Below are 12,294 nucleotides of genomic sequence, written 5' to 3'. Positions count from 1 at the left end.
TTCTCCTTCATCACCTGCTTCATGGACTTGAACCTCTTCAGAGGGACACTGGGAGGGGCCAGGAGGAGGGGTAATCAGTGCAACTGTCCCAGAACTCACCTCCTCCCTGACTTGACCAATCCCCTCCCCCACCCAGTCCAGAAGCAAAGGCTCCATAGACCAGGGTCAACAAGGAGGCATAACTCCCTCCTTCTTTCGGCTATGTCTACACAACCTGGTCTGTTTCAGATCCAGGTTTTCAGCAGAGGTCTTCCTCTTCTCACTTCAGATACCATCTTTTACAGAAGATCTTCCAAGATGACCTCCAGCTGGTAGTATGTTCTTTCCTTACTCAGAAGTCCCTTTATATTGACTTTGTATGCTGTTGTTCAGTCATTTCAGTCATGTTAGCTCTGTGACCCCGTTTAAGTTTTTCTTTGCAAAGAAACTGGAGTAGTTTGCCGTTCCAATCTCCAGCTCATTTTATGAATAAGGAAACTGAAGAAAACATGGCCAATGACTTGTCCAGGGTCACACCACTAATAAGCATCTGAGACCAGGTTTGAACTCATGAAGATGAGTCTTCTTGACTTCAGACCTAGCACTCTATATCCACTGCAGTGTAGTGCCCCCTAGCTGCTTCTTTGTATACTTTTTCTTTTTACTTCTTTTTTCTACTTTTTTCTCTGCATGGGTTCTACTTTCTCCCCAGCTCACTACTGTCTCCCAGGCAGCTAGGTGACATAGTGGAAAGAGCTCAAGACCTGAAGTCAGGAAGACCTGAGTGCAAATCTGCCTCAGACACTAGCTGTTTGACCTTGGGCAAATCACTTCAGCTCTGTCTGCCTTAGTTAACTCAGTTGCAAAATGGCAATAATGATGTAACCCCTCCCCCAAGTCCATAGGTAGGAGGCTCTCTTCTTATTGGTGGGGATGAATGCCCTGCCCTGGGTGAGGGGGCAGGGTGGCACTGGCAAGTGGTGAGAGAGCTCCAATAGTTGCCTGTCCCTTTTGGGACTCTCTAAGCAGGAGTCCCCTTTGAGGTCCTCTTTGGGACTCTTCAGGGTAAGTCCCATTTGGGACTCTTGGAACACCAGTCTTCTTTAGGACTCTTCAAGGACTGAATTGTTTTAGGTGCTTCTGACTTCCAACTTCAAGGGAAAAGATGGAAGAGGCCAACCCCACTTCAGGTTAATGAAGGAAAGGCCTCTGAGAAGACATGAGAGGAGCCAGCAGTGTCTATCATGTCTCTGTTCCCAGTTTGCTACTTTAGAGACTTCGGGGAATTTTCTCTTAGGTTGGACCCAGGACATTCTCTTAGCTAAGCTGAATTATTTCACTCCCAATGGAAGAGCTTCTTCACTCTATTGCCTGATATATATTCTCCCATGCATACCTTCTCTGATTTCTGTTCTGCTATGATTTGGATAAATGAGTTTTCTTTTCCATTCTCTGTGGCTGTTCATTGTGGAACTGGCATTTGATGAGAAAGCGGTCAAGTCATGGATATAGAGTTTGGGGTTCCACTTCTCCTCAAAATGACAAAGTGATCAGAAGTTAGATGGAACCCAGTTATATGCCCTAGATTCAAAAATTTTAAGGGAAGAGATGGGTATAATTTCAATCTAGACAATGGCTTCCAGCCCCCACTCCTGGCAGGAATGAAAGTCTTCTTTGGAGAAAGGTGGGAGAAGAAGAGGCTAGTAATGTTTATTTTGCCTTCCTCGGAGCCCTATGCAACAACAGGCCCTTAAAACATGTGAGTCTGTGTCTACACATGGTGCTCAGCACTGGTCATTCCCTATAACAATAACATCTGCCTCACAAGGTTGTTGTGAGGATCCAAAGAGTTAATATTTGTAAAGCACTTGACAAAGTGCCTAGAACATATGTGCCATCTAGTTGGTACTTAATTGTTTCTTTCTACCATAATCTTCCTCCCTCTCCATCAATTGTAAGTTTCTACAAGAACTATTTCACTTTTTACAAAAATTTTCTTGTACCTGTCTTATATGCAGCTAGTGCTTAATATATGCCTCTTGGTTTTAATTGAATTGTCATGGCATTGAAAATTCTGGGTTGGAGAGTTGGGATGGCAAGGATGAGCCCAGGGGCATTAAGTCAGGCCTTTACTATGGCCATTTCCCCCATGGTCCAATTGCTTTGGGCTCCCTCTTTACCTTTCCAAAGTCTTGGCTCTCCAGACTTACTTGATGATCACCCAATGACTTGCCTTTCTTGGTCCTCCTCCCTCTTCCCTAGGGTCATATGATCATGGACCTGAAGCAGCTAGGGACTTCAGAAGTCCTCTAGATCAACTCCCTCATTTTGCCCATCAGAAAACAAAAATCCTGAGAGCTTAAGGGACTTGCCCAAAGTCACCTGGCTTAGAAGTGACAGATGCAGGATGTGAATCCAGGTGCTCTAACTGCAAAGTCAAGGCTTTTATACCTTTGGCAAAATATTTCTTGAGTCTCATCTAACTCATTTTATACCTAAAGGAGCAGAGAGATGGCTCAGTGGATTAGAGAGGAAGAACATGGAGCTAGAAAGGCCTGTATTCATATCCTTCCTCCGATCCTTACTACTTACAAGATCCTGGGAAACTCACTTAACTTCTCTGTGCCTTAGTTTTCCTAATGCCTAAAAGGGGGATAATAATAGTAATACTTATTTCCCAGGGTTGGTATAAGGATCATATGAGTTAATATATGTAAAAAGGAAATGTGGGGAGTGAGGAGGAAAGGGATAACCATTTATATGGTGCACACTGTATGCCAGGCACTATGGTAAATACTTTATATCTATTGTAAGCATCTTGTGACCCTGTAGGCACTATACGCATGCTAACCATTACTATTATTATAAGGAAACTGAGGCCCAGAGAGGTTAATTGACTTTTACATTATATTATAAGCAGAGCCAGGATTCCAATCCAGCTATTCTGACACCTAGTTCAGGGCTCTTCCCAGTACACTGGGCTTCCCTCTCCCTTTTCTCTCCTGTGCCTTGTTCCCTGCCATCAGTTTTCTCCAAACACTTCCCCGCCCCCAAACTCAGGACTTACTTGATTACCTTGCCTGCCTCTGAAAAATGGAGGCAGACAAGGGCAATAATCAGCAGCTTCATCATGATTGCTTTCTTCTTGAAGCAACTCCTGCAGTTACCACCTCCTGAGGTCTTCTCTGAGCTGAAGAGAATCACTGGGGCCTCTCTTATATACACACTCAGAGTGGGGTGTCTCCCCTACTCCCCACTTACCAATGCCAGCCTCAGTAAATAATCATTTGGCATAATCGGCAGGTCAGGAGCCAACTGGCTCTTAACTTTTTATCCACAGTGTGGCAGTTTAATCTGATATTAAGTACCCAGAGCCTCTTGGTCCCAAACAAATAAAGCCAATGCTAACATGATAACCAAGTACAAATTAGATGTGGGATCCCCTCCCTTCTTCTCACGTCCAAGGCTATCACCCCTAGCTTAGGAGCAGGGAAGGGATGGAGTCAAATGGTGATGTTACTACTTTCTAGCTTACAGGGTAAGACTGTCCAGAGAAAAGCTTCAGAAGGGCTTCCCTTGAGAAAGGAAGATAGAAACCCAAACATTTGGAAGAAAGAATCCTTGAGGCCCTTTCTGTATAAGGTAAAGTTAATCTGGACTCAGGGAGAGACCCACTTACACATAGGCTGAAGGAATGGTGGGATTCCCAAAGGATCCAATGGGAGGCATGTCTTTGCTTCTCCTATATACCAGACACCAAAGTCAATGAGCCAGAGCCCAAAAGACAGACCTTGAGGACAAGTGATTCTATTATAGAATTATTAAATTGGGCAGAGACAGTGACTTTAAACTCTATGATTGGAAGGAACATGAGGGAAAAAAATCTTAGAGTTCATTTAGAAAATGTATTTTCTCCAATCCTTTCCTTTATTAAAGAAGAAATGGAGGACCAAAGGGGTTAAATTTCTTCTGCCCTCTACCCCCTTCTCTCTCTACATTCCCATTCTTCATGAGCTCATCTATAGTACCCCATGGCTTACACTATCATTTAGGTAAATTCAACAAGAATATGTCAGAAAAATTGGAAAGGCTTACATGAACTGATGCTGAGTGAAGTGAGCAGAACCAGGGTAACCTTGTTTCCAGGAAGGGCAACATTGTGTGATGATCTACTATGATAGACTTAGCTCTTCTCAGCAATACAATGATGCAAGACAATTCCAAAAGACTCAGGATTGTAAATGCTATCCACATCCAGAGAAAGGTCTATAGAATCTGAGTGCAGATCCAAGCATTCTCTTTGCTTTTTATTTTTTTCTTTCTTGTGCTTTCTCTCTTTTTTCTGATTCTTCTTTCACAATATAAATAATATAGAAAGAAATATGTTCAAAATGATTGTATATGGATAACCTAATAAAAGGGATTGTATTTGTTGCGTCAGGCACTTTGGTAGTGACTAGATATAAAGAAAAAAAAATCAAGCTATATGTACCCTCAAAGAGCTGACGTTCTTTTGGGGGTGTGGTTGAGGTCAGCAACAAAGATCTGTGATACCAATGACATGAGGTAGTCCCCACCCAGGATAAATAGTACCACTGAATAGATTCTGTAGGGACAAAAAACCTCATCACACAATGGCCAATATTCTGGCAATGACTTCTTCTCTTAGCTTGCTGGTTCTGTAACAATGCACCCCAGGTCCATAACTAGGCCTGGACTTCCTAATTTGATAGGATCATTCTAGAGCCTGGGCTTCCCTGGCAAACCCTTTGAGAAACTAATCACATTCACATATGATAATATACAGGAAAGGAAATTTAGTGGAAGCTTTTATATACACTCATTTTAATAATGACTTGCAAAATAGAATTAGGCAGGGTAATCTATAGCACATATACATCTGCTTTGAGGGCAAAGGTAAAGAACTTGTACCTTATCTGCACCAAACACACAAGGAAAACCCTCTTCTAAGAATTTATTCATGTTATGCTAACTTGGACTTAAATTAGACCCTCTACTCTTTCTCACTTTCTTGGTGTTTCATCAGCTCCCAAAAGTTTAATGATTTCTTTAATGATCAACTTTATGCAGATGATTCCCAGATCTATATATCCAGCCCTAACCTCAATCTTGAGTCTCAGTCCCACATCACTAACTCCCTATTGGACGCTGCTAAATGGATGTCCCCAAAACATCTCATATTCAATATGACCCAAACAGAACACATTATCTTTCCTGATTCAAACTCATCCTTCTTCCTAACTTCCCTGTTTTGGTCATGGACACCATCATCCTAAGCCTCAGAGGTTCTCAGTCAACTTGATCCTTCTCTCCTCACTCCAGCCAATCAGGGGGAAAATTTTGATATTTCTCCTTTCACAGAATCACTGGAATCATGCCCCTTATCTCTGCTCACACAGACACAACCTTAGTCTCTTAATCTCTTGCCTAGATTATTGCACCCACTTCCTGATTGGTCACTACTTCTCTTCCCCTCTCCAATCTATCTTTTCCGCTGCTAAAGCTATTTTCCCTAAGGTTCAAATCTGTCTATGTCACTCTCCTACTTAATAAACTTGAGTGTCTTCCTATTACATGTAGGATGAAAATATGAACCCTTTTGTTTGGCTTTTCGAGTCCTCCACAATCCAATCAATAGTCCAACGGGTCTTCTCTTTGTCCTTACCCAGGGCACTCTATCTCCTGTTCATAGGCTCCATGTCTAACATGCTTTCCACTGTCACCTCTGTCTTACCAAATCTTATTTTTCTATCAAGATGCAGCTTAAGCACCATCTTCTTTTACATGAAGCTTTTCCTAATTCCCCCAGCTGCTAATGCCTTCTCCCCCTGAATACCTGGTATCTAACTTTGCTGTTATTGTTGTTGTTCAGTTGTGTCTAACCTTTTGTGACCCCATGGAAGACAGCAGACAGGCCCCTTCCTACTTGAGGAGCTCATCTTCTGATGTTATATCTTTTAGCATTTTAATACTGTCTCTGGGCTTTTCTTGGTAAAGATACTGGAGTGGTTTGCCATTTCCTTATGCAGTGGATTAAGGCAAATAGTAGTTAAGTGACTTGTTCAGGGTTATACAGGAAATATGTGTCTTAAGACAGATTGAATCTCTGGTCTTTCAGACCTCAAGCCCAGTACTCTATTTACTACACCACCTAAAAGTCCCATACATGCATAAACACACATACATATGCACGCAATACATATACAAACACATATACATGCAAAACATGTTGTTGTCAGACATTTCAGTTGTGTCTTACTCTTGGTTACCCATTTGGAGTTTTCTTGGCAGAAATATTGTAGTGGTTTGCCTTTTCCATCTCCAGTTCATTATACAGATGAGGAAATTGAGGCAAACAAGGTGAAGTGACTTTCCTAGGGTCACACAGCTAGGAAGCGTTTGAGTCTGGATTTGAACTCAGGTCTTCCTGATTCTAGGCTTGACACCCTATCCACTGTGTCACCTATTTGCCTACATGTATACATACAAACAAATAAAATTAAGGAAACTTAGAGACTCTCCAGGTCAATCAGTATTCCTCAGTTGTAGGTTACAGCTCTGTTTGGGATAAAATTCTTCACTTCTACCAAAGTTTGCCTTTTAGATGTCTTACCTTCTTAAAGCTATGAAAGCCCACTCCTGTGATTTTATTGGTGTGGGGAATTCTGGTGTGGAAACTCCCTCCAATTAGGTAGATCAGCAACTCACTTGTACCTTACATGTCTCAAAGCCTGGGACAGAGTGCATTGTAGAATCAGGGACCTCAGAGGCAACTAGTGATCAAGTGGACAGAGCACCAAGCCTGGAGTCAGGAAGGCTGGGTTCAAATCTAATTTTCTATGTATGACCCTGGGCAAGTCACTTAATCTCTGTCAGCCTCATCTATCAAGTGGAACAAATAATAACACCTAGACTGGGAAGGGTGTGGTAAGGATTAAAAGAGATAATGTTTGGGAAAAGTCCTTAGCACAGTGCCTGGCATATGCTAAGTGTTAATTCCTTCTTCCCTAACCGCCCACTTCAGAGGCCATCTAGTCTACCCCACTCATTTTACAGATGAAAAAACTGAGCCCCAGAAAGGCTTGCTCAGGATGATCAGACAATTGGTATATATAAGAAGGATTACTCAACCACAAGTCTTCCTGCCTTCAAGGCTGGTCTTCACTCCACTCCACCACACTGCCTCTAGCTAACGTAACTCAAAAGACTACAGAAATTTGAGCTATACATAGCTGTTCTCTACAGCACATCTGTGAGGTGGGCAGTACTAGCATAAATAGGATCATGGGATCATTGATTGAGATCTGGAAGGAACTTCAGAGGCCATTATTTTGCCCATATTACAGATGAGGAGACTGAGACTCTGAAGTATTAAGTGATTTCCCAACATCTTACCACTTGGGAAGTTTCTGAGATAGGAGTCAAACCCAGGTCTCCTGACCCTTAGCTAGTGCTCTCCTCCCCACACTACACTACCTCTAATGATCAATGAAGTCTTGTGAACTATGTTCCTGAGCCCTTCACAAGCAGAACCCTGATAAATGCTGGTTACCAGCTTATCTGACCATGATTTGTACTTCTAGGTATTAAAGGGGTCATTTCCATCTCGCGTACTGCCTCAAAAACTCATTCTTGCAATACTTCATCCTCCAGCTGAACATTCTAGGACCCCTCAAATCAATTACCTTCAAAATCAGCCCTGGCCTTTTTGGACTATACCTAGAGACATAAACATCTCCAGCATTGTCCCTCCAGCATAATTTCCCCTAAGCCCAAGACTCAGGAAGTCACAGGAGGAATCTGGTGCCAGGAGCACCATCTTCTGTCCTGATCGTCTGTGGTCTATTTAGCAAGACAATCCATGTCTCCTATGGAACACCACATCCTCATTACTCTCTCTGGAAGTACTTTTGATGATTACCTCATTTCACTGGGTCTATGAAGTTCTAGCATCTCTTGGTTTTTCCTTCCTTTCTCACAACTCTATCTGAGTTCTTGGGCATAATTCTTGAGACCACAGCCTTTGAAAAGGTCAATTTAGGAAGAACATTTGCTCCCTTATCTTCCAGCCCCCTCCTCACCAGTAAGTCCCTGACAATCTCAGACCAGTCAGTTTGAAGGCAATAAGAATATACAGTTTAATACAAATTTATTCAGTTCTTCCTCCTCTTGACCACTTGCCTCTGGCTCTTCCCACAGGCTGAAAACTCTGAAAGATGGCAACTCCAGAATGGTCCAGAAGCATTGGATTGGTTCTACAAAGTTAGAGACCATGACCCGGAAAATGTGGCTGAAGTAGGAAACACAGTCACAACAGGAAGTAAGGGTTGATAATACAATCCAAGTAAAGTTCAAGCTAAGTGTGAGAAGGCTTTTTTTCCTTCTTCTAAGGTTCAGAACAAAAGGTTTGACTACTAGAATAAGAGAAAGAGCTAGATTTCCATCAAGAGTTGTTACAAGATGTCTTTTTTTTCATTCCCCAACTCGTAAGTCCAGCCCCATCTCAATCAAAGGACTTGGTGCTGGACAGTTCCCACCAGCATTAATTACACTCTAATGTAATTCTGAGCTAAGTTTAATAATCAGGTGTGACAAAGGAGCAGACAAAACAGGATGACTGTAAAGAAATGATCCTTCTGGGATCCTGGATCATTACTTCTACTTTGGGGAGAATTGTAGGAGGTCATTGCATACTGATTATCTATGTACTAGAGGTCAGATCACCTTTCATTAAGTTTTCCACTGTACGACCTCAGGAAAGTCTCTTCAAGCCTCTCTGCTTCAGTTCTCCCAGTTGTTAAAGGGGAATAATAAGACTTCCTTATGGGGTCACTTAACATTTCTGAGCCTCAAAATGGGGATGAAAACATTTTCATTTCGTCCCTCAGAGGTTTGTTTTAAATCTAAAAGAAGACATGCAAATAAACTGTTTTGTAAGTGCAAAATGAAGTATAAGGTTTTAAGAGAGACGCATCATGGTGGAAAAAATATTTGGAGATGAGATTAATTCCTAGTTCTGAGCATGCTAGGTACATGAAAAAAATCCTGGGACTTGTCATTGGCCCTGCCACTAAATAATAAGGACCACTGGGTGTCTGCCCTGCAGCTGAACTCTTCTATAAGTGTTGATTCCCCTAATTAAACTTAGAGTCCTTTGATAACAAGAATTATCTGCACTTTTTATTTATATTCTCAGCACAGTATTTGGCACACAGTAAGCACTTAAGGAAATATTTTTCCATTCAATTTTTGCCTTTCTTGATATACCCTGGGCTTATTTTTGATATTTATTGATATCTCCTGAGTATGTAGACTCTGGTAGAAGTTTAATAAATGCTTTTTCACTTGTTTGAACTTTTATTGTTTAAAATGCATTTTACTGATACCATTTGTCTTTATATCATAGTCTTTTTTTTTCTCTTTTGGAGGGCATTTGGGGTTAAGTGACTTGCCCAAGGTCACATGGCTAGTTTTTGTGTTAAGTGTCTGGGGCCAGATTTGGACTCAGGTCCTCCTGACTCCAGAGCTGGTGCTCTATTCACTGCACCACCTAGCCACCCCATCATAGTCTTTTCTGATGGGAAGAAATCCTCCTCTTTTTTCCAGATGTAACCACTCCTTCAAACAAAGAAAATTAAACAAAAGCACACAATGCATAGAAAACCACTGACGATGTAGACCACATTCTGTCTCTCTGACATGAGAAGCAATTGATAGTTGCCTGTCTCCTCAGTGAACTTTGTGCAATGCCTAGAACCCAGTAGACATTTAATAGATACTTGTTAACTTGAGTCTCCTTGAGTTGTTTGGGATCTTCATTTTTTTTTTTCGATTTTCAGTGTGGATTCTTTTTGATCATGCTTTCATTTGCATTGTTGCGATCACTTTGTAGGTTCATCTTTGGGTTCTGTTTATTTCACTGTACAATGTCACATGAATCTTTACTTTTTTTCTAAATGGCTATCATTTATTATCTGTCATTGAGCAATAAATATTCGATCACATTCATATACCAAAGGTTTTTTCAGTCATTCTCCAACTTGAGGGGGATCTAACTTTGTTTCCAGTTCTTTACTTCCACAAATTGTACTACTATGAATACTTTAGTATTTACGTAAGACCATTATTTCTGTCTTTGACTTCACTGGTGTATATGCCTACAGGTGGGATAGCTGGGTCAAAGGTCATAAGAACTCTATCATTATTCTTGCATGAGTCCAAATTGATATCCAGAATGTTTGGACCTATTCACAACTCTACCAACAGTGAATCATTGTACCTGTCTTCCCACAGTATCTCCAATATTGATTATTTCACTTTCATCACTTTTCACATTTGTCAGAGAGTGCTGTGAAACCTCAAGTTTGTCTTAATTTGCATTCCTATTACTTTAGGTGATTTGGAGCACCTAGAAAGCTCTTTGGAAAATTCATTCCTAGTTTGGGCCTGAAAAATTAATATTTTATCTACAAATAACTATGTATAGTGAATATGATGCCTATCTTCTGATACATTAAGAATTGTCGTATGAAAGAGAGGACAAATTTGTTCTGGCTGCTCTGGAAATTATTACTAGCATTCCTAGCAGAACCAGGAGCCTATAAGTACAAGTTGTGAGGAGATAAATTTCGATTTTAAGGCAGAGTTTCCTAATTTTGGAGCTATAAAAACAGAATCAACATGCAGTGAGGGAATGGGGTGTGTTGGCTGGGGTATCAAGAGGTACTGAGTTTACTGTCACTAGGAGTCTTCTGGCAGACACTTCGTAACCACTTTAGAGAATTGTTGTTGAAGGGATTACTACTTTGGCTAAGGGGTTGGACCAGATAACCTTTGAGGTCTCTTCCAACTGTGTCAGTGATTCTATGAAAGGATTGAAGATGTATCTATGCAAACATGGTAGAGACTGGCTCCAGGAAAAGCAGAGAAAGAGGAGATTCCCAAAAGCTGTCTGGGTATCAGCTGCCTTTATCTCACTCACAGAGCAAACCAGCAAAACAACAAGGGTAGGTCCAAGTAGAATGAAGTTTGGGGTCTTTTTCTTTTCATGGAATTAGGTGACTGGATCCTTAAACTGACAGTCACAGATACACAGTGTGGTTAGAGCAAACAGCTTTGTCCACTTTGGTAGATAAGAAGGACTAAAATATGGTGTTGACTCTATTTTATTTTTAAATCTCCATTGTTCAGTCAGAGAAGGATGGAGACCCTTCTGGAAAAGTGATCACTGTTATCACTCAAGGAAAACCAAAAATTCCGTTCAAATTTATATTATGGGTCATGGAGATATTGAAAAAAGAAACCATATTTTTAAAAAATCTCTTCAGTAGTGAATTTTAGAAGAATTATGTAGTCACCTTAAGCATTAAGGTTCAACTACTCATGCTCCATATGTTCAGAGGTCATATAAAATTTAAGACAGCTTGCCAGTAGAAATCTGGTAGTCTAAGAGATGGTCATTCCAGCTAAGCTCAGTGGGCCATTAGATTACTTAATTTGGGATATCTCCCCTCCTCCCCACTTCCTCCTGCCAAGTTCAATAAACAGAATAATCAGTTGGCATAAATGGCAAGGGTCCATAGTGTCTTAGCTTCTTATCCAGAGCTTGGCTGTTTAATCTGCTATTAAGTAGCCCAAGCCTCTTGGTCCCAAACAAATAGAGCCAATGCTAACATGATAACCAAGTATAAAATAGATGTTGGACTCCACTTCCTTCAACTCATGTCCATGGCTATCAACCCTTTGATTGGAAGGGGGGAAGGGATGGAGTGAAGTGGTGATGCTATTGCTCTCTAGCTACAGGATAGGACTGTGCAGAGAACAGATTAGGAAGTACTTTCCTTGAGAAAAGAAGATGGAAACACAATCATTTGCAATTATTTTCTTTAGTGAACTTTTTTTTTCCATTTTGTCAATCGTATTTTTAAAGGAATTGTTCAATTTTTCTTCTACCTCTCCAATTTGAATTTTAAAATCCTTCTTGAGCTCTTCCAAGAAGGCTTTTTTTAGCATGAGACCAGTTCATATTCCCCTTTGAGGTTTCAGATGTGGGTATAGTCCTCTTCTGAATGTGTGTTTTGATCTTCCCTGTCTCCATAATGAGAATCTATGGTCTTTGTTTTTCTGTGTTGCTTCTTGCTCATGGGGTTTGCCTTTTTCATGACTTTTAAAGTTGATCTCTGCTTCTGGAGCCCAGGAGACACTATCCCACACTTCTTGTGCTGGGGTCTGGGGGCCTGCTTATTGGCTTTGTGTGCCGAGGCCTCAGGTTCTGGCAGTTGAAGGCTGTAGAAG

Source organism: Petaurus breviceps, unplaced genomic scaffold (assembly GCF_028583685.1).
Source record: "Petaurus breviceps papuanus isolate PSGF00001 unplaced genomic scaffold, PetGlider_PUasm1.0 90352, whole genome shotgun sequence".
NCBI lineage: Eukaryota > Metazoa > Chordata > Mammalia > Diprotodontia > Petauridae > Petaurus > Petaurus breviceps.
Note: the sequence above shows the minus strand (reverse complement) of the source record.